The 22078-nt window shown below is 41.3% G+C and overlaps 1 long non-coding RNA gene across 1 annotated transcript in view; it reads right to left on the reverse strand.

Annotated features, from left to right (window-relative positions):
- Positions 1-18827: 18827 nt before the first annotated feature.
- LOC149984610 (uncharacterized) overlaps positions 18828-22078 on the reverse strand; it is a 755830-nt gene continuing 752579 nt past the window's right edge. The window contains exon 3 of the long non-coding RNA XR_016494706.1: positions 18828-18899. This is a non-coding gene — a long non-coding RNA (uncharacterized LOC149984610). The remainder of the gene's footprint in view (positions 18900-22078) is intronic.

The raw sequence follows: 22078 nt of genomic DNA on the forward strand, positions 1-22078 counted from the left end.
GAAGAATGTTCCGGGGCCTCCCGAGAGGCGCAGCACTGCATTGCAGTCCTTGAGGCGTCACTACAGATCCTGGTTCGATCCCAGGCTGTGTCACAACCAGCCGTGACTGGGAGTCTCATAGGGCGGTGCACAATTGGCCCAGCGTCGTCCGGGTTAGTGGAGGGTTTGGCCGGCGGGGCTTTACTTGGCTCATCAGGCTCTAGCAACTCCTTGTGGCGGGCCGGGCACCTGCAGGCTGACTTCGGTCGTCAGCTGAACGGTGTTTCCTCTGACACATTGGTGTGGCTGGCTTCCAAGGTTAAGCGGGCAGGTGTTAAGGAGCGTGGTTTGGTGGGTCATGTTTCGGTGGACGCTTGACTCGACCTTTCGCCTCTCCCGAACCCGTTGGGTTCAATAAGCGATAAGACAGGATTGTAATTGGATATGACATAATTGGGGAGAAAAAAATGGTGTTCCATGGTCCCATGTCACAAGTCGTGTAAACCGAAGGCAGCGGCATGCTGCTAAGTGGACAGGAGTGATTGTGAAAGGTTTGGAGCAGATTGCAGATTTTAAACCAGCATCAGGAAACTGAGTCTGGCAGTGTTCATGTGGGATTCAATGAACTTATGAAGGACAGCTCAGAAGAACTGAAGATGGATTTAAAAGAACTGATTGGGTCACTATTTGACGCCAACAAATGCCTCATAACCTCTGGCCCTCTGCCCTCCCTAAATTGTGGCATTGAACGGTTCGGCAAACTTTTTTTTCAATGAACAAATAACATTTTATACGTAAGATGGCTAAATAAAGAGCAAAATAATGTATTATTATTATTTGTGCCCTGGTCCAATAACAGCTCTTTGACACACATTCGTATGTTTAATGAATGTATTGTATAGTGTGTGTGTGTGTGTGTGTGTGTGTGTGTGTGTGTGTGTGTGTGTGTGTGTGTGGCAGGCAGGCATACAATGATGGCAAAAAAACAACATTTGAGAGTGGGTTGTCCCTGGTGCTAGAGGGGTACGCAGCTGGAGATTGAATGTTGGAAGGGGTACGGGACTGTAAAAAGTTTGGGAACCACTGCTATAGATAATTAGCAGGCAATGAGTGTTAACTGTCTTGTTGCTTATAACAATAACATTGTGTAATAGTGAGTGCATTCTGATATCACGTGCATAAAATAACTCACGCTAGCGCGACCGTAGAGATATTTGGAACTCACACGTGAAAAGGTTAAAGCAGTATCGAAATCCATCGGCTGTAGTGATCACAATATAGTAGCACTATCTAGGAAAACCAAAGTATCAAAGGCTGGGCCTAATAGTGTCTAAGATGTAATTCAATATGTTTCGGTGTGATTCCTATGTCGTTGATGTAAAGAATATGTGTTGGTCTGTGGTGTGTAATGAGGAGCAATCAGACGCTGCACTTGCCTCATTTATGGAATTGCTTATCCCGATTAGTAATAAGCATACACCCATTAAGAAAATTACTGTAAAAACTGTTACAGCTCGCTGGATTGATGAAGAATTTAACAATTGTATGGTTGAGAGGGATGAGGCAAAATAAATGGAAAATAAGTGTGGCTGCACAACTGATTGGCAAACGTACTGCAAATTGAGAAATCATGTGACTAAACTGAAAGAAAAAGAAACTACACAACGAAATAAAGATAAATGACAAAGAATGCTTTGGAGCACCTTAAATTACATTTTGGGAAAAAAAGGTTAATTCAGCTCCATAACTCATTGAATCGATTGGTTCGTTCATCACAAAACCCACTGATATTGCCAACTACTTTAATGATTTTTTCATTGGCAAGATTAGCAAACTTAGCATGACATGGCAGCAACAAACGCTCACATTACACATCCAAGTATATCTGACATAATTATGAAAGAAAAGCATCCCCAGCCGCGTCATCAGAGCATGCGCAGACCAGCTGGCTGGTGTGTTTACGGACATATTCAATCAATCCTTATCCCAGTCTGCTGTTCCCACATGCTTCAAGAGGGCCACCATCGTTCCTGTTCCCAAGAAAGCGAAGGTAACTGAGCTAAAGGACCGTAGCACTCACTTCCGTCATCATGACGTGCTTTGAGAGACTAGTCAAGGGCCATATCACCTCCACCCTACCTGACACCCTAGACCCACTCCAATTTGCTTCCCGCCCCAATAGGTCCACAGATGACGCAATCACAACCACACTGCACAATGCCCTAACCCATCTGGACAAGAGGAATACCTATGTGAGAATGCTGTTCATCGACTACAGCTCAGCATTCAACACCATACCCTCCAAACTCGTCATCAAGCTCGAGACCCTGGGTCTCGACCCCGCCCTGTGCAACTGGGTACTGGACTTCCTGACGAGTCGCCCCCCAGGTGGTGAGGGTAGGTAACAACATCTCCACCCCGCTGATCCTCAACACTGGGGCCCCACAAGGGTGCGTTCTGAGCCCTCTCCTGTACTCAGAGCCCTCTCACCCACGACTGTGTGGGTGCATCAAAGCAGGTGCATCAAAGCAGGGACCGAGAGACTGAAAAACAGCTTCTATCTCAAGGCCATCAGACTGTTAACCACTAACATTGAGTGGCTGCTGCCAACATACTGACTCAACTCCAGCCACTTTAATAATGGAAATTGATGGAAATTGATGTAAAAAATGTATCACTAGCCACTTTAAACAATGCCACTTAATATGTTTACATACCCTACATTACTCATCTCATATGTGTATGTATATACTGTACTCTATATCATCTACTGCATCTTGCCATCTTTATGTAATACATGTATCACTAGCCACTTTAAACTATGCCACTTTATGTTTATATACCTTACATTACTCATCTCATATGTATATACTGTACTCTATACCATCTACTGCATCTTGCCTATGCCGTTCTGTACCATCACTCATTCATATACCTTTATGTACATATTCTTTATCCCTTTACACTTGTGTGTATAAGGTAGTAGTTGTGGAATTGTTAGGTTAGATTACTCGTTGGTTATTACTGCATTGTCGGACCTAGAAGCACAAGCATTCCGCTACATTCGCATTAACATCTGCTAACCATGTGAATTTGACAAATAAAATTTGATTTGAAGTAATTCTGCTTTGAAAGTTTACATTTGTTTCCTCACTTTTGAGAAATTGGTTCTTGAATGTTTTGGTAAACCTACTGGAGACCTCGTCTACACCCATTCATCATCATTCACACCTTAAAATCTTAAAATACATAACCCCACCCATCTCTTTAAGGATTCACATGTGAGGCCATGTACTAAACAACCAAAGATTAAGGCTAATGTCTGGTTTATGCTACAGGTGTGTTTGTGAATTCAATCTGGAGTGCCAGAGTGTGCTCTGGGAGTTCATTAACTCTGAGCATTGTCAGTCCATACATTCAGAGCATTTCGCTCTCGGAACATTCAAAGTGCACACTGGATGCTCTGCCCAAGGAGTAGGGTTGATCCGAAGCGTTATGACCTCACAACAGAAGTCAAGCTCCCAAGCTAACTGGCTAAAATTGGCTAACTTGTTAGCTTCTTCAAGACACAAATGAGATACAGCTCACTGACCATTTTACTCGCCATAGCAGATCTGGTTAGGCTGTTTTTATGTTATCCAGAGCGTTAGTGACTAACTGTGCTTTAACTTGAAATGAAAACGACTTTGACTAAATATGAAATGTGTAATATCTGAAAATGTAGCTAGCAAGACTACCTTACCCATAAACACGGATGGACACTTCTCCCTCTGTCACGGATTCCCTTAGTTTATTAAAGATGTAATCCAGAGACAGGTGTTTCATACAACACTCTTTTTGTGCTCTTTTTGACTCCCTCTGCATATTTGCAATCAAAATGCCAGCATTTTCTCAATCTCCTTTGCTATCATTCTCTAATTCCACCTGGCATTCCACTGATTTCAAAACTCAGTCCTCCAGAAAGTGGAGAGCAATTTCTTTGCAGTTCTATAATGTGATATCTTTCACAGGAGCTACGATAGAAAGGATTACCTACACATACTGACCAGGTCATGTTATAGACAGAAGCGTGCTACAAAAGCGCAGCATGGTGAGCGTACATATTCCTTTTATTAGGATGACGCAATCAAACCAATAAACAATACAAAACCAACCGTGCCGCTTAAGGCTATGTGCCACAAACAAAGTCACCTTCCCACACTGAAAGGAGGGAAAAGGGCTACCTAAGTATGGTTCCCAATCAGAGACAATGATAGACAGCTGTCCCTGATTGAGAACCATACCCAGCCAAAACATAGAAATACAAAATCATAGAAAACAAAAACATAGAATCCCCAACCCCAATCACACCCTGACCAAACCAAATAGAGACATAAAAAGGCTCTCTAAGGTCAGGGCGTGACACATTCCAAATGGAGTAGACCTATAATAACCTTATGTAACGGATGTGAAACGGCTAGCTTAGTTAGCGGTGGTGCACGCTAAATAGCGTTTCAATCAGTTTTTATGTCAGTATAGCCATCAAAATGATTGATAGGCTACAGTCACATTTTTTTAGGACATCATATTTGATGGGAACACTGTAAAAGGTTATTCAAATTAAAACTCAAGCCATATGCCCAGTTATTGTAACATTGTTTTATATTGTACCTCCAACAATTTCATCATGTGCAAGTAATCTCTCGTGGACAGAATACGTAAACATTAATGGTACCGTAGACCTGTCATGATACAATGGGATGCTTGAGTTAACGAGCAGCATTAGTTCTGGTGCATTGAACAAATTACGATTTCGCAAGTGTTAGCATCTTTAGAATTTCAGAAGGGGAGGGGACATTTGGCACACAGACTTGCCCGTAACTTGCAAAGAGAAATTGTGGAGCGCTTAGTTCCGGTTCCAATCCTCGTTCCATCTCTTCTCTTAACACGTATGGACCCAGAACTTAATCAAGCATCTGACCAATTACGCACAACTTTAGACTTTAACCAAGATTAATGTGTAAGTAATAACCACATATCATGTTTAACTATTAATAATAGAGCTTGTTTACCATTGTCACTTGCACTTTTTATAATTTCATAGCAAAGCATATGGGTTAGACAATATCTTGCAGATTCAATAAACATATGTTGACAGCTATTAAAGAGGTTCAAAATGTACGCATTTCAGAGGGGTTACATTTTCTTAGGCCCATTGTCATGTTCTGACCTTAGTTCCTTTGTTTTTGTCTTTGTTTTAGTATGGTCAGGGCGTGAGTTGGGGTGGGCAGTCTGTTTGTTTTTCTATGTTTGTTTTTGAGTTCCAGCCTAGTATGGTTCTCAATCAGAGGCAGCTGTCAATTGTTGTCCCTGATTGAGAATCATACTTAGGTAGCCTGGGTTTCACTTTTGGTTTGGAGGGGGTTTGTTTCCGTGTGAGTGTTTGGTACTGTTTCGGTTTCGGTCATTTCACGTTTATTGTTTTTGTATTTCATAGTGTTCAGTGTATGTATTTAAATAAACATTATGGACACTTACCACGCTGCGCATTGGTCCTCCGATCCTTCTCGCTACTCCTCCTCAGAAGAGGAGGATGACATCCCTTACACTCATCTCTCAGCTGTATACCAAAACAAGTGGCGAGCGGCCATTTAGTTGTTTTTCAAATCCCATCCTTAAATTAAATTAATAATAATTGATTGCATGTATATAAAGGAGAGGTGAGGAGTGATAGTGATAGTTACGAATGAGGGGGGTGATTAGATGGCCATGATGGAAATGGGGCTATTAGGAATTTAACCAGGACACTTATGTTAACAGCCCTGCTCTTACGGTAAACACTCCTACATGCATTCACATTGCTAGGCCTGCATTATGTAACTGTAATGTAGAAAACGGTCCATTTAGCAGAACTGTTTGGTCAAATATGTATCTAATCATGAGGTTTTTGAAAATGAAAATGTATTTTCATGCTTAGTAGTCTGCTGTTCAGTCTCTGGAAACCATTTATTCTCTCTCTCTCTCTCTCACTTTATGTGGGCTATTGAGGATGTGGCAAGTGGTCAAATATTAATTTGAATCAACTGTAAAGAGGAATGGAAGGAGGGGGAGAGAGGGGTGTTGATGGGAATCAAGGAGATATCCTTGTATGGTAACAGTCTGCTAAATTGGATCTTCCTCGCTTTCTGGGCTCAAGTGGGTGTCTGGCTCTCGTACCAGGATTCCTAAGGAGTGCCAGCTACACATATAACTCTCTGGTTTAAGCCCTTAACAAGAATTTAAACTTTCTGCCAACATCAGATATGTCTATGTCCTGGGAAATTGTCTTGTTACTCACAACCTCGTGCTAATCGCATTAGCCTACATTAGCTCAACTGTCCCGCTCAATCCTGAAGAAGTTTCAATCAATTTAAGAATACTATATGTTTTATATAATCCTAGGCTAATCCAGTGTATTTTATGAAACCTCTCAAAGAGACTGAACAGCAGACTACTCACCAGGCATGTCATTGAGGGTCCTCTGTAGCTAAGTTGGTAGCGCATGGTGCGTGCAACTCCGGGCTTGCGGGTTCGACTCCCAGGACCATCCTTTTGTATAATGTATGACTGTGTCACTTTGGATAAAGCCATCTTCTAAATGGCATATATTATTATATAAGGTCTTGGAAGGAACCTTTAGAGACAAGGCTCCCAGCGCCACCATGCAGCTAGCTAGGACTTTGCCCAAGGCGCAGATATCCTTGCTATTCAAATCAGGCATGCACAGGATATATACCAATTCCCTGGGATTTGGGCTTTCAGAGGAGGACAGAATTATTAGATATTACTTTTATATCCCATCGCTAATGCCTCACAGCTGTACGGCTGTATATCTGAGGGACAATCTTGCTGACCGGGCATAACTACTAAGCAGTAGCCTTCCTATCCTTACGCCTGAGAACAGTGCAGTCAGATAAGCATAACACCATGTCAGGGGATAAGTCAGTTAACCGGGGTGTATTCAGTGAGGTGAAACATTCAGAACCTTGCAGATAGAAATGTGATGAATACAGCTGGTGTGATGCCCAATTCTTGAAGACAGAAGATAATTTCTGTTCCACAAAATGTATTTCTATCTGAAAGTTTTGTTGTAATGTTGCACCTTTCTGAATAGACCCCAGATGGGCCTTGCCAAACCCTGTCCAATGTCAATGTCCCACGTTGGACTTGTTGGCCCCGTTCCAGGCTGATGACAACAGAGATGCATGCCAGATCTCACAATGCCTGGATAGGTGTTTAAGACATCAACTATGAAATACTGTAGCAATATGATGCCTGACTGCACAGTCGTAACATGATGTGGCACCTAACCATTGAATAACGTCTACAATGTAGTCGGTCTGGTACGCAACCTTTATCTGCTCAGATGTCGAAATTTTCCTATGCAATGACTTTTCCTCTGCAAATATAAGCACCGTTATACACTGAATAAATATATAAATGCAACATGCAACAATATCAAAGGTTTTTATTGCGTTACAGTTCATATAAGGAAATCAGTCAATTGAAATAAATGCATTCGGCCCTAATACACTGCTCAAAAAAATAAAGGGAACACTAAAATAACACATCCTAGATCTGAATGAATGAAATATTCTTATTAAATACTTTTTTCTTTACATAGTTGAATGTGCTGACAACAAAATCACACAAAAATTATCAATGGAAATCAAATTTATCAACCCATGGAATCTGGATTTGGAGTCACACTCAAAATGAAAGTGGAAAACCACACTACAGGCTGATCCAACTTTGATGTAATGTCCTTAAAACAAGTAAAAAAAAACAAGCTCAGTAAGTGTGTGTGGCCTCCACGTGCCTGTGTGACCTCCCTACAACGCCTGGGCATGCTCCTGATGAGGTGGCGGATGGTCTCCTGAGGGATCTCCTCCCAGAACTGGACTAAAGCATCCGCCAACTCCTGGACAGTCTGTGGTGCAACGTGGCGTTGGTGGATGGAGCGAGACATGATGTCCCAGATGTGCTCAATTGGATTCAGGTCTGGGGAACGGGCGGGCCAGTCCATAGCATCAATGTATTCCTCTTGCAGGAACTGCTGACACACTCCAGCCACATGAGGTCTAGCATTGTCTTGCATTAGGAGGAACCCAGGGCCAACCGCACCAGCATATGGTCTCACAAGAGGTCTGAGGATCTCATCTCGGTACCTAATGGCAGTCAGGCTACCTCTGGCGAGCACATGGAGGGCTGTGTGGCTCCCCAAAGAAATGCCACCCCACAGCATGACTGACCCACCGCCAAACCGGTCATGCTGGAGGATGTTGCAGGCAGCAGAATGTTCTCCACGGCGTCTAAAGACTCTGTCACGTGTGTCACGTGCTCAGTGTGAACCTGCTTTCATCTGTGAAGAGCACATGGCGCCAGTGGCGAATTTGCCAATCTTGGTGTTCTCTGGCAAATGCCAAACGTCCTGCACGGTGTTGGGCTGTAAGCACAACCCCCACCTGTGGATGTCGGGCCCTCATACCACCCTCATGGAGTCTGTTTCTGACCGTTTGAGCAGACACATGCACATTTGTGGCCTGCTGGAGGTCATTTTGCAGGGCTCTGGCAGTGCTCCTCCTGCTCCTCCTTGCACAAAGGCGGAGGTAGCGGTCCTGCTGCTGGGTTGTTGCCCTCCTACGGCCTCCTCCACATCTCCTGATGTACTGGTCTGTCTCCTGGTAGCGCCTCCATACTCTGGACACTACACTGACAGACACAGCAAACCTTCTTGCCACATCTCGCATTGATGTGCCATCCTGGATGAGCTCCACTACCTGAGCCAGTTGTGTGGGTTGTAGACTCCGTCTCATGCTACCACTAGAGTGAAAGCACCGCCAGCATTCAAAAGTGATGAAAACATCAGCCAGGAAGCATAGGAACTGAGAAGTGGTCTGTGGTCCCACCTGCAGAACCACTCCTTTATTGGGGGTGTCTTGTTAAATGCCTATAATTTCCACCTGTTGTCTTTTCCATTTGCACAACAGCATGTGAAATGTATTGTCAATCAGTGTTGCTTCCTAAGTGGACAGTTTTATTTCACAGAAGTGTGATTGACTTGGAGTTACATTGTGTTGTTTAAGTGTTCCATTTATTTTTTTGAGCAGTGTATATGGATTTCACATGACTGGGCAGGGGCACAGCCATGGGTGAACCTGAAAGGGCATCATTTATTTCAGCTCATGAAACATGGGACCAGACCTTCACATGTTTCGTTTATATCTTTGTTCAATACATTTGCAGCAAAGACCAATATCAGTTTGCGTCTCATTTTCTAGTGCTAACTGGAGTAGGGAGGAAATTATTAAGAAGACATTATTGTGTTTGAAATTTGCAATTTTAGTTGCCAAGGACCTTGCTGTCATTCTGTATTAGAGAGTTTGGGGTTTTGAACCGTGTGTGCTCTCCTGTGTAGCGCAAGTCTGTTTTAATTGGATTTGACTGAGTTCGTGGCTGGATAGGGGGGTGACACTGAATTAAAGATGGCTGCCTAGCCTTTTTGTTTTCTCCAACTTTTGTACAACACACATATTTCTCATCCTGTCTATCGCTGATTTGGCCTCGTTTTTCATCAATTCTCATTAAGAAATGCTAGCGGCCATGACAGAAGGCAAACAAGAACAATAGCTAGACAGTTTGAGATTAAACATTATTGAAAGAATGCTGGCAACATGCACCAAACATGTTTTCAGGTTTGCTTGATTATGAGCTAACGTCAGCTAGCAGGGATAAAAACCTGTCTTCAGGTGCAATGTTAGCTATGCAAATCTTCCTCTCACATTACACATTAGGGAGAAGCTATGTATTTTTTCATTTCACCTTTACTTAATTAACTAGGCAAGTCATTGTAAATTATTATTTACAATGACAGCCTAGGAACAGTTGGTTAAATGCCTTGTTCAGGGGCAGAACGACAGATTTGTACTTTGCTAGCTCGGGGATTCGAGCTAGCAACCTTTCGCTTACTGACCCAACGCTCTAACCACTGCCGTATTGAGCTAGTTACAGCACAAGATCACAGTGGCATAGCCTATCAACTAATGACATGTAGCTACTATAGCTAGCAAACGTACCTAGCTAGCTATAAACCAAATGTATCGACTTATCAACAACACATCAGTCTCAGGTTTGACCGTTGACAGCCCAAGTAGCAGCTAATCAGATTTAATCCATATCCTGTCCATCTGCTCAAGATTGGTTGCGCTATCCTGCAGTCATATGACCTAGTGGCCTCATGGGCAGAATGTTATTAGTATTTTTTATCATTTCATAATTAAAAACATTATTTAAAAAACCTTAATGAAAATTTGCATTTCTATGTCAAGAGGTTTTGTTATATTTCAGTCTTCTCTGATGTATATAAAGTGTAATATTGGGATGCAAACTCAAAATGGAATACATTTAAACTACTGTACATACCCCAACCAGAAGTTATGGATTACAGGCAATATCCACACTGAGCTAAAGGGTAGAGCTGCCACTTTCAACGAGCGGGACTCTAACCCACAAGCTTATAAGAAAACCCGCTATTCCCTCCAATGAACCATCAAACAGGCAAAGCGTCAATACAGGACAAAGATCGAGTCGTACCTCACCGGCTCATCAGATGTGGCAGCTTCGAGGCAAGTAACCTGAAACATGAATGAGCGCATCAGCCGGACGACTGTGTGATCACACTCTCTGTAAACAGGTCAACATTCACAAGGCCGCAGGGCCAGACGGATTACCAGGACGTGTACTTCGAGCATGCTCTGACCAACTGGCAAGTGTCTTCACTGACATGTTCAGCCTCTCCCTGTTTGAGTCTGTAATACCAACATAGTTCCTGTGCCCAAGAACACTAAGGAAACCTGCCTAAATGACTACTGACCCATAACACTCTTGTCTGTAGCCATGAAGTGCTTTGAAAGGCTGGTCATGGCTCACATCAACACCATTATCCCAGAAACCCTAGACCCACTCCAATTTGCCGACAGATCCACAGATGATGCAATCTCTATTGCACTCCACACTGCCCTTTCAAGCCTGGACAAAAGGAACACTATGTGAGAATGCTATTCATTGACTACATGACTGCATGGTCAGGCACGACTCCAACACCATCATTAGGTTTGCCGATGACACAACAGTGGTAGGCCTGATCACCGACAACGGCGAGACAGCCTATAGGGAGGAGGTCAGAGACCTGGCCGTGTGGTGCCAGGACAACATCTCCCTCAAAGTGATCAAGACAAAGGAGATTATTGTGGACTACAGGAAATGGAGGACCGAGCATGCCCCCATTCTCATTGACGAGGCTGAAGTGGAGGGGTTGAGAGATTCAAGTTCCTTGGTGTCCACATCACCAACAAACTAACATGGTCCAAGCACATCAAGACAGTCGTGAAGAGGGCACGACAAAACCTATTCCCCATCAGGAAACTAAAAAGATTTGGCATGGGTCCTCAGATCCTCAAAATGTTTTACAGCTGCACCATCGAGAGCATCCTGACTGGTTGCATCACTGCCTAGAATGGCAACTGCTCGGACTCCGACCACATGGCACTACAGAGGGTAGTGCTTACGGCCCAGTACATCACTGGGGCCAAGCTTTGTGCCATCTATGATGTCTATACCAGGCGGTGTCAGAGGAAGGCCCTAAAAATGATGAAAGACTCCAGCCACCCTAGTCATAGACTCTTCTCTCTGCTACCGCATGGCAATCGGTACCGGAGGACCAAGACTAGGTCCAAGAGGCTTCTAATCAGCTTCTACCCCCAAACCATAAGAGTCCTGAAAAGCTAATCAAACGGCTACCCAGACTATTTGCATTGACCCACTCTTTTATGCTGCAGCTACTCTGTTTATTATCTATGCATAGAGTTATTAAAGTGACTATCTACATGTACATATTACATAAATTACCAGTGTCCCCGCACATTGACTCTGTACCGGTACCCTCTGTATATAGCCTCGCTATTGTTATTTTACTGCTGCTCTTTAATTATTTGTTACTTTTTCACCTGTCCTTGTGATTGTCTCCACCCCCTCTTGGTGTCGCTGATTTTCCCCAGTGTATTTATCCCTGTGTTTCCTGTCTCTCTGTGCCAGTTCATCTTGTGTGTTTCCAAGACAACCAGCGTTTTCCCGTTCTCCTGCTTTTTGCATTCTACTTTTTCTAGTCCTCCCAGTTTTGATCCTTGCCTGTTTCTGGACTGCCTGACCATTCTGCCTGCCTTGACCACGAGCCTGTCTGCCACTCTGTATCTCCTGGACTCTGCTCTGGTTTTGACCTTTTGCCTGTCCACGACCATTCTCTTGCCTACCCCTTTGGATTATTAAACATTGTAAGACTCCAACCATCTGCCTCCTGTGTCTGCATCTGGGTCTCGCCTTGTGCCTTAATAAGCATTTGTTAAGCTTTATATTTATCAAGTAATAACTCACTGAAATGGTTAAGTTGAGTGGTATATTTAAGCAATAAGGCCTGAGGGGGTGTGGTATATGGCCAATATACAGTACCACGGCTAAGGACTGGGCTGTTCTTATGTACGATGCAAAGCGGCGTGCCTGGATACAGCCCTTAGCCGTGGTATATTGGGCATATACCACAAACCCCTGACGTGCCTTATTGCTATTGTAAACTGGTTACCAACGTAATTAGAGCAGTAAAAATAATTGTTTTGTCATACCCGTGGTATATGGTCTGATATTTCATGGCTGACTGCCAATCAGCATTCAGGGCTCGAACCACCCGGTTTATAATAATTGATATAATCTTTGTCTTAAATTACAATTTAAATATAGGGTCTAAGCACTGTTGAACCACATCACATCTGTCTCTAGTTTATATCTTGATTATAACTAGGCCCAAAACTGTCTCTATTATATTTTCTACCCTTTTTCTGAGGGGTGGAGGGGGTGCAACAAATTGGTAGTTGTGTCAATGACAAATATCATGACAGACCAATAGTCAACCAATGTTGTCGGTAGGGGGTGTTATAAGTCTGCCTCTAGGAGTCAGATCCAGGAATGGTTTTTATGTTATAATATCAGGGTTCAGATGGACTTGCGAACTGTATTGTTTAGGGGATCTGAAAAAACACTATCAGTCAATGGGAAATATCATTGTACTTTTGTTTAAAGTATTTATTTTTAGGGCAATATCAGTAGACAGTTAACAAATAGAGAAGCCCAGGACTCTCGTAAAACATCATAGCAAAATGGCATTATACTGGGAAAGGGCGGCAGGTAACCTAGCGGTTAAGTGCGGTGGACCAGTTACCGAAAGGTCGCTGGATTGAATCTCCGACCCAACTTGGTGAAGAATCTGTCGATGTGCCCTAATTGCTCCTGTATGTCGCTCTGGAGAAGAACGTCTGCTAGATAACTAAAATGTAAAGATGAGTTAATCTGTAGACATTGCAGGGTTGGAGTTAAGATCAGAATGAATGTTGGATTGTCTGGGTGAAAATCCAGCTAATGAAGAAAGGAAATTATTAATAATTAACTACAGATGTAAGTAGCAATATAAGTATTGTTGTCCATTAGTTTACTCCAATTAGGGTAGGGATGGTAGGGTAGGAGGAAATATACAGATAGAAAATAAATAAAAAATAAGAGGATTAGAAATTCTGAACAAAATGTAATTGATAGAACCAACAATCTGCAGTATTAAAGCTGATCCAGCAGATCTGCCTCTCTGTTTTATAATGGTGGAGGTTAATTACCTTGTAAGAGCAAGGTTTCTAGCTGGGTGTATTATTAGGTCCTTGAGATTAAGGAAAATGTGAGTTTCTTACAGGTCCCATGTTAGAATTCAGTACATGCCATAATGCATAACACAGTTGTGTCAGACTCTACTAACTCAAAGTCAAGTTCAGGTAAGGTACTGTATCAATAAGCATGCTCTGCCTAATTACTGACAAATGCCATTGGATTAGGACACTTCATGTCCTGAGATCCATGTATAGCTAAAATGGGCGCAATTTTTGTAAATACTTTCTGCAATCCACTATAATTCTGTCAAAGACAAGGGAACCAGTTTCAACTGGCTCATATTTCAAATGACTCTAATTCAGCCCTCCAAAATAACAACAAAATATAATTTTTAACCTTCTCTGTCACGTTCTGACCATAGGTCTTTTGTGTTTTCCTTGTTTTAGTGTTGGTCAGGATGTGAGCTGGGTGGGCATTTTATGTTGTGTGTCTAGTTTGTCCGTTTCTATGTATGGCCTGATATGTTTCTCAATCAGAGGCAGGTGTTGTCTCTGATTGGGAACCATATTTAGGTAGCTTGTTTTGTGTTGGGGTTTGTTTCCTGTCTTTGTGTTCTCTGCACCAGATAGGACTGTTTCGGTTTTGCCACGTTTGTTATTTTGTATTTGTTAGTGTTATTGTTCTTTTATTAAACATGTTGAACACGAACTACGCTGCATTTTGGTCCTCCTCTCCTTCGACAGAAGAAAGCTGTTACATTATCCTTGTCTACCTCTGTTGCAGCATACAGTATTCCTAGTTCTCTCTTCTTACCTGCTGGCTCATATGGTTATATGTGGTTAGTGGTTGACATTTGATATGTAGGGGTTTAGTTATGGCATGGATTCAGACGTTCCCCAGGTTGGAAAACCCACAAAACCACCTATGCTTCCATCAAAACCTAGAACTCACATGAAGCCAGTTGTGAATGATTTGCCTTAATGCAGACTGACATTTAGCTTACAAATAAAAGCTAAATGTTCGTTTTCACATTGGGCTCCATTTTTGGCTGGCACTAAGGAGGCACAAGTGTCAAACTTACGTGTAAAAACTGGCACACTGGCCTTTTCCAGCCCTAACGGCAGGTTTGGCATACATTTTCAGAGCTGAGGTGCAGCCATGGTGCACAGTGCCCATGGAAGGAGAGGTGTGCCTTTTGTGCCTGTGAATCTCATATTTACAAACATAAAGAAATGATTGGGTTCCCTCCACTTTGTAGACTACCCTCCCCTTAATCAAGGCTGGTTTAGCAGCATTGTATAGGTGCATCTTTTTATCCTGGCCATTAGCCAAAAGTTTTAAATGGTCTACAGACTGCTTCGAAATACTTGAGGTTTTTGCCCTCATTCTTTTTCATTATTTACAATTCACATATCTGCATTTGCAAATGCTATTCGCAAAGACAATTTAGGCCTACCTGTGCACACTGTGCCATGCTACGAGAGAAGCGATTTATGATGTCATGCTTCTGACCTGATCCTATTTTGAAATAATGTTTCTGAGTGCATCAGATTTACTATATTCCCTTGAAAATTTAGTGGGATTTTCCCATGGGAGTGAGTGGATTCCTGCACACTCCCACACATCCCGAAAACTTGTGATAAAGGGATTTATGGGATAGTAAATTCCTGACTATGTCACACCCTGATTTGTTTCACCTGTCTTTGTGATTGTCTCCACCCCCTCCAGGTGTCACCCAACTTCCCAATGATCCCCTGTGTATTTATACCTGTGTTCTCTGTGGCCAGTTCGTTTTGTTTCGTCAAGCCTACAAGCATTTTTTCCTCTGTTCCTGTTTTCTAGTTTTCCAGGTTTTGACCTTTTCTGCCTGCCGTCCTGTACCTTTGCCCCACCTATCTGGATTACTGACCTCTGCCTACCTTTCCTGCTGTCCTGTACCGTTGCCCCAACTATCTGGATTACTGACCTGTCTTTAGCCTGCCCCTGTTGGATTATTAAACTGTTGTTAATTTGACGTTGTCTGCATCTGGGTTTTACCTGAAACGTGATAGACTATTAACAACTTTGTGGAAATATCCGGACTGTGCACATTACAGCTGCAGGCCTCTCTACTTCTTCATGTGTTGAAAGAGAAGCCCTGTGATAAGAAGCCAACTCTCTGTGTCACCTTATATATCCTGTTTTTAGGTTTTCTGATCATTCTGATGTATAATTTAAGTGTTTTTACAGAGTGAAAATTTTGATTTTCCCATTTATGAGTGTAGCCAAGCTCTGCTTGCTAACTTTGTATGTAAGTTAATGAGAACAAGAAGGCATCTCAGATCATGTTTTATTTATAAAGGTTTTGGCTCTTAATTACAGTAAATGTGTCAATTTAAAAACATTATTTTTTACAAATGCCTCATGAAGTGTATTTACATGTGTACATATGAACCACACCAATGATATGTATTTTAGAAGTTCACTTTTTATCAAATATGTATCTAACGGTCGCATGCTAATTGCAACGAAATTCAATTACTGTAGATATGTGGTAGTGGTGGAGTAGGGGCATGAGGGCACACAGTATGTTGTGAAATCTGTGAACATATTGTAATATTTTTTAAATTGTATAAACTGTCTTAACTTAAGGATCCAACACTTTTTTCAATTTTCGCCTAAAATGACATACCCAAATCTAATTTTCAAGTTCATAATTGCGCACTCTCCTCAAACAATAGCATGGTATTCTTTCACTTTAGTTGATCTTTTAATTTTTAATAGGTTTGTTCATATTCTTCCATCTGATGGATACCCCCACCCCCCTTTAACCCATGTCAGTAGGTGTTTTCAAAAGAAGAGTACTGGCAGAAGTCATCCCAGCTTAGCCCAGGGCTAGCTTCCATTGGGGTTTTCTTCAGTTTCAGGCCCTGCTTAGTCTAAATTCAGATACTTTACCCACTTTCTCCTGCTCTACTAAAATTAATTTGTGTGTTTTATTCAAGGAACTAAGATATGTTTTAGTATTGTGATGTTGTGAGGTGCTCGAAAAACCTTATAGTTGTGCAGGAAAGCTGATTTGGAATATTAATACAAATAATTTAAAGTAATTTATTCATTCATTTAATAATGAATTGTGTTTTTAATATACCAGTCACAGCCACTAAGGAAACCTAGCAATGACTAGCATTAGCATTCAGTTGGGCAAATAAGCATGTGCAACCTTGAGCAAGTGCATGGTCATTTACTGACACTGACAATGTTAACATGCCCACCAATATCCCATTATTATTTAGGATACTAATGTATTCTGTTTTTGAGTTGATGCAAAAAACTTCATATCCCCTTTACAATACATCGAAAAAGCTTGTATGTATCAGTTTTGAGAAACCTGGATAAGATGCCTGGGATATGCTGATCTTAGTTCCCAGTTCTCTGCTGCCTGTGACTGGAACGAATTGCAGAAATCGCTGAAGTTGGAGACTTTTATTTCCCCCACCAACTTTAAACATCAGCTATCTGTGCAGCTAACCGATCGCTGCAGCTGTACATAGTCCATCTGTAAATAGCCCACCCAATTACCTACCTCATCCCCATACTGTTTTTATTTTATTTACTTTTCTGCTCTTTTGCACACCAGTATCTCTACTTGCACATCATCATCTGCTCATTTATCACTCCAATGTTAATCTGCTAAATTATAATTCTTCGTTCCTATGGCCTATTTATTGCCTACCTCCTCATGCATTTTGCACACACTGTATATAGACTTTCTTTTTTTCCTACTGTGTCATTGGCTTGTTTATTGTTTACTCCATGTGTTGTTGTCTGTGTCACACTGCTTTGCTTTATCTTGGCCAGGTTGCAGTTGTAAATGAGAACTTGTTCTCAACTAGCCTACCTGGTTAAATAAAGGTGAAATAAAAAAAAATCAATCAATCTTAGAATGTTTACTGTGGCATGTAAACGTCTTATCCCGTTTACTGTTTTTCACGGTCTGTGCAGGGTTAGACATATCATGGGTGTTGTGATGTTGGTTTCATCTGATTGTCAAACAAATCACTTCAAGTAGGCTACCCGTGCAGTTCGATCCATCATAATAAGTTATTTTCGCTGATACTCCGTACTGGACCACATAGCCCACTGGCTTAGGTTATTTTCACCCCTAATTTAGTTACATTTCTACTTATAATTTTTAATATACGGTAGGCAACTTGTTTGTCAACTACATTCAGCTTCCCTTGAAAATGTCATCAGTTTAATCGGTTATAAGGAAATGAAAAGCTCAGAACTGTGATATGCTTCTGATAACACGTCAGTTCTTCTTGGGTGCATATTTATGTGGTTGAAATAATGTATGCTTACATAAGTGTCAAAGACAAGTTACACTCACGCACATTCACATTTTCTCAAGAGATGCGGAAAGAAATAAATCATATTTCTTCACGCCTGTTCCTGTGAAAATTAACATTTGTTGTATCATTTTACTGCAAGAAATGCATAATTCTACAGGGGTTGATATTATATTACTCTACATGTGAGAGGTTATAGGCCTACAGTCAGTGTCCAGATTTCAGTTACTATTCCATTTAATGCATATTCATTTAAATTAGGAATATTCTGTTTATTCATGGAAACAAGGATATTAGTGAGAGGGATATCAAAGGTGCATGTTGTCACGTTCTGACCTCTATTTCCGTTGTTTTGTATTTATTTAGTATGGTCAGGGCGTGAGTTGGGTGGGCAGTCTGTTTGTTTTTCTATGTTTTGGGGCATTTCTATGTACCGAAACTGTACATTTTAGGACCTGTGCACTGGAGTGTTTGACCCGTAAATGTGCCTTTTCATGCAGTGTTTAAAACAGATTGATTGATTTTTGTTTAATTAGATTAAAAACCATTGTAGGAAAATTTGAAATTTGAAAGATTCACCGGTTTATGGTGAGAATGTACATGGCTCGAATGCAATGCAATTTCGTGGGTAGTGCAAATTGGATCTGTAAGATGCTTACACGGTGTTGAATAAACATTGTATTTGCAAGCATTATAACGGTGAGTGGACATTCCCCCTTTCTCTTTAGTTTAAAGTTTTATTAGTCATATGCACGGGATATGCATGAAATGAATGCAATGAAATGTTATACCCACCTTTGCTCCTTCTGGTAGGTCCTAGCATCAGTTCATGACCAGGAGATCAGTCTGGCACCCAACTGTGCACTTTGTCTAACAGAAAAACAGGGTCAATGATTGTCATTGTCCCTAAATTATAAAAATAGCTAGAGAAATAACAATCTTGTTTGAAAGCGAATTCTATGCTTTACAGGTGTAGACTGACTGGCTCCAGATTGTATTAGATTCAGACCGGTGACGCCATTACACTATTTAACCAACTGTGACATGTTTTTCTATGGCCCTTGGTTGGTTTGGGTTTGATGCTGCTTGTTAGGACCTTAGAGAAATTACTAGAGGGGGTTATGTCATTAACCCTCAAAGGTCCAGAATGGGTTGAAAACGGCAGCCATATTGGTCAGGGAGAAATCAAACCAGTCCAATTGGAATGAATGGCATTAGAGGCATAATCCTGATTTTACTTATGCAGGAAAATACAAGTAAGGCATGTGATATATCAGTAATATAATTATTGTCAACCTAAAATACATTTTATGTTCTGTATAAATAGCCTCTAAAATATATTATTGGAAACCCGTGAGTGCTATTATATGATACAATATCAGTACATGTTGCATTCTGTACTTGTTGCATTTACAATATGTCTAAATCCTATAATCAATTGATTTCACCCACTGTATGGCTGTGGGTTGACTGCATTGTTTTAATGGAATGTTGGTGTATTAGCGGTTCATTTAGAAAAGTTACAGAATCATTACTCCAAAACTGTTTGGCTAGCTAACAAACATAAAGTGCAGATACATTATTCCAATACATTGCCATTACTTTTACTAGCAAAGTTTTTTTTAAATAAGTAGCAATACTAATGTTATCTAGCTAAAATACAGTGGACCCCTCAACATTACAATAATGACAAAGGTTTTCCAACGAATTATTTCCTTTATTTTGAAATGTTATCGAGTTATACTAAGATAGACTAACATTAGCCAGCTAGTTAGGTAGCTAACGACGATAATGATTATCAAAATATAAATAACCAGCTGTCTATGGTCTAGTTACTAGTACACTTACCACCATTGGGGATCAACAAACGCCAACCACCTATTCCGCATGGTAGGGTACTAGGGGTCCTTTGGTAGGGTATGCAAACTCTTAGCAGTGTTGCCAACTCCTCAGTAAGGAAAGTAGCTATTGGCTGTCCTAAAAGTCACTAAATGACGTCAGCACCTAATTTGCATAATTGCCCATGTGAATGTAATTGTGATGGACGATGTAGGAAAGCGGAATAACGTCGTGGGAGAGAGAAAAAGTTAGTAAAAAACACCCTAAATATGTTTAGAACTACAAATGTACTTTCTTCTGACGATTATTGTTTTTTTAATTTCACATTTCCAACCCTCCTTTATTCAGGCTTGGGACTGGCAAAAGTGACCCAAAATAGACCCAAACACACAGAGTTACTTCGTTTTTTAAATTTATTTTATTTTATTTTTCTTAATAGAAAAAACTGTTAATGGCAATGTAAGAACATTTTGGTGACTAGTCTGGCCCTAATTCAGGTTAATTTATTTATATTTTTATTTAAGCCAGGGCGGGATCAGCCAGCGGCGGCTTCCCACATGCGCGATTCATTTGCAATTTGGATGCGGAGGGGTGAACATCTCCTGCTCTGACTGCAGTGCGAGGACTGGGCCGCCTGTGAGTGCTTTGGGCCGCCTGTGAGTGCTTTGGGCCTGGGGTGGGGCCCACATCAGCACCCGCTGCTCGTTGTGAAGAGTAAGAACGATACGTGCTTTCATGTCAGAGTCTCCAAAAGTCTCCAATAACACCAGAAAAAGTTGCTAGTCGCTTTATTGAACATTTGTCGCTAGAAGGGTCTGAATATTCGCTAAATATAGCGACAAAGTCGCTAAGTCGGCAACACTGACTCTTAGTTGGTTGTGCATCCTGCTGGAAGCATACATTGTCGACTCGGAAGATGGTCAATTCATATAGGGCTTTTCAGTCTCAAATGGCTGTAATCCTCAATAAAGGGAAGTGAGATTTACAAGTGGAGCTTGGCAAAAGGGGGCATGAATTGTTGACATAATTGTCATCCAAACCAAACCTTAATTTACTTGTTGTGATGAACACAGGTTCCAAACTCTGTTTTAGACAAGACTGACTTTATGACCAAAACTATCATATTTACCTTTTGCTGTCAATTTGACACTAGAATAAATGTTCCTGACTCATATCAGTCGCACCTAGGCCGTTTTCAAATCGATTAGGTGGTTTTTAGGGACAGTCGCTCTTTAAAATAGAGCCCATAATGTAATTTCCCATTACATACAATGGATGGGGAATATCTTCTGTTTGTCTTTTATTGTTACAAGACGGCATGGCTTTGATGTTTGGGTAATTTTTCTAACATATGGTCTTCCTTATTAAAGGAAGCAATACTGCTTCGGTATTCATCTGCAAAGTGATATCATTTTAGCCTTTAGGCTAGTCATGTTCCTCTATGAGATGGCTCACACTAGAAGAAGGAGACAGTAAATCATTGACATTTGTTTCCCGGGGCCAGGTTTGCAGCTTATGTTAAAGATGGGTAACCACATATAACCACAGATGTGAGAGCAAAACAGCCAATGGCAGGGAAAGAGAGCTTTTGTTATTCTTTTGTTTGTTTCTGCGCCCTGCCCCTCAGGCTTCATATAAAGCCTTTATAGATACCAGCACACCTTCATTACTTTGGATAGCCAAAGGATACACATGCCTTAATCCATCACTGAACAGATTAGGGGATAGGAAAGGGACTGATTGCAGGCTTACCATACCAATTGGGCCATAATCTTCAACTCCCGTTACTAGTATAGAATTATTATCTATTCACTCTCTGTCCTTTCATGAATCAGTTTGTCCCTCCATTTGTTCGTTCCTATGTCCATTCTTCTGTCTTGATGTCCGTCCGTCCATCCATCCATCCACTACAGCCTATCTGCTAGGGCTGCACGATTTAGACAAAACATCTAATTGTGATTTTTTTTTTCTTCCTAATATTGCAATTATAAATTGCTTTTTTTTAAGACTTGGGTGAAAACTTGGTAATTCCATCAAACATGTTTAACAGGTGTCAGGGTATAGAACATAAAATCTAAAATGAGATCATACATACTGTGCTAACTGATTTTTATTTTATTTAACTAGGCAAGTTAGTTAAGAACCAATTCTTATTTTCAATGACGGCCTAGGAACAGCCTGGTCAGGGGCAGAACCACAGATTTGTAACT

Source organism: Oncorhynchus mykiss, chromosome 3 (assembly GCF_057628025.1).
Source record: "Oncorhynchus mykiss isolate SJ-2025 chromosome 3, ASM5762802v1, whole genome shotgun sequence".
Classification (NCBI taxonomy): domain Eukaryota; kingdom Metazoa; phylum Chordata; class Actinopteri; order Salmoniformes; family Salmonidae; genus Oncorhynchus; species Oncorhynchus mykiss.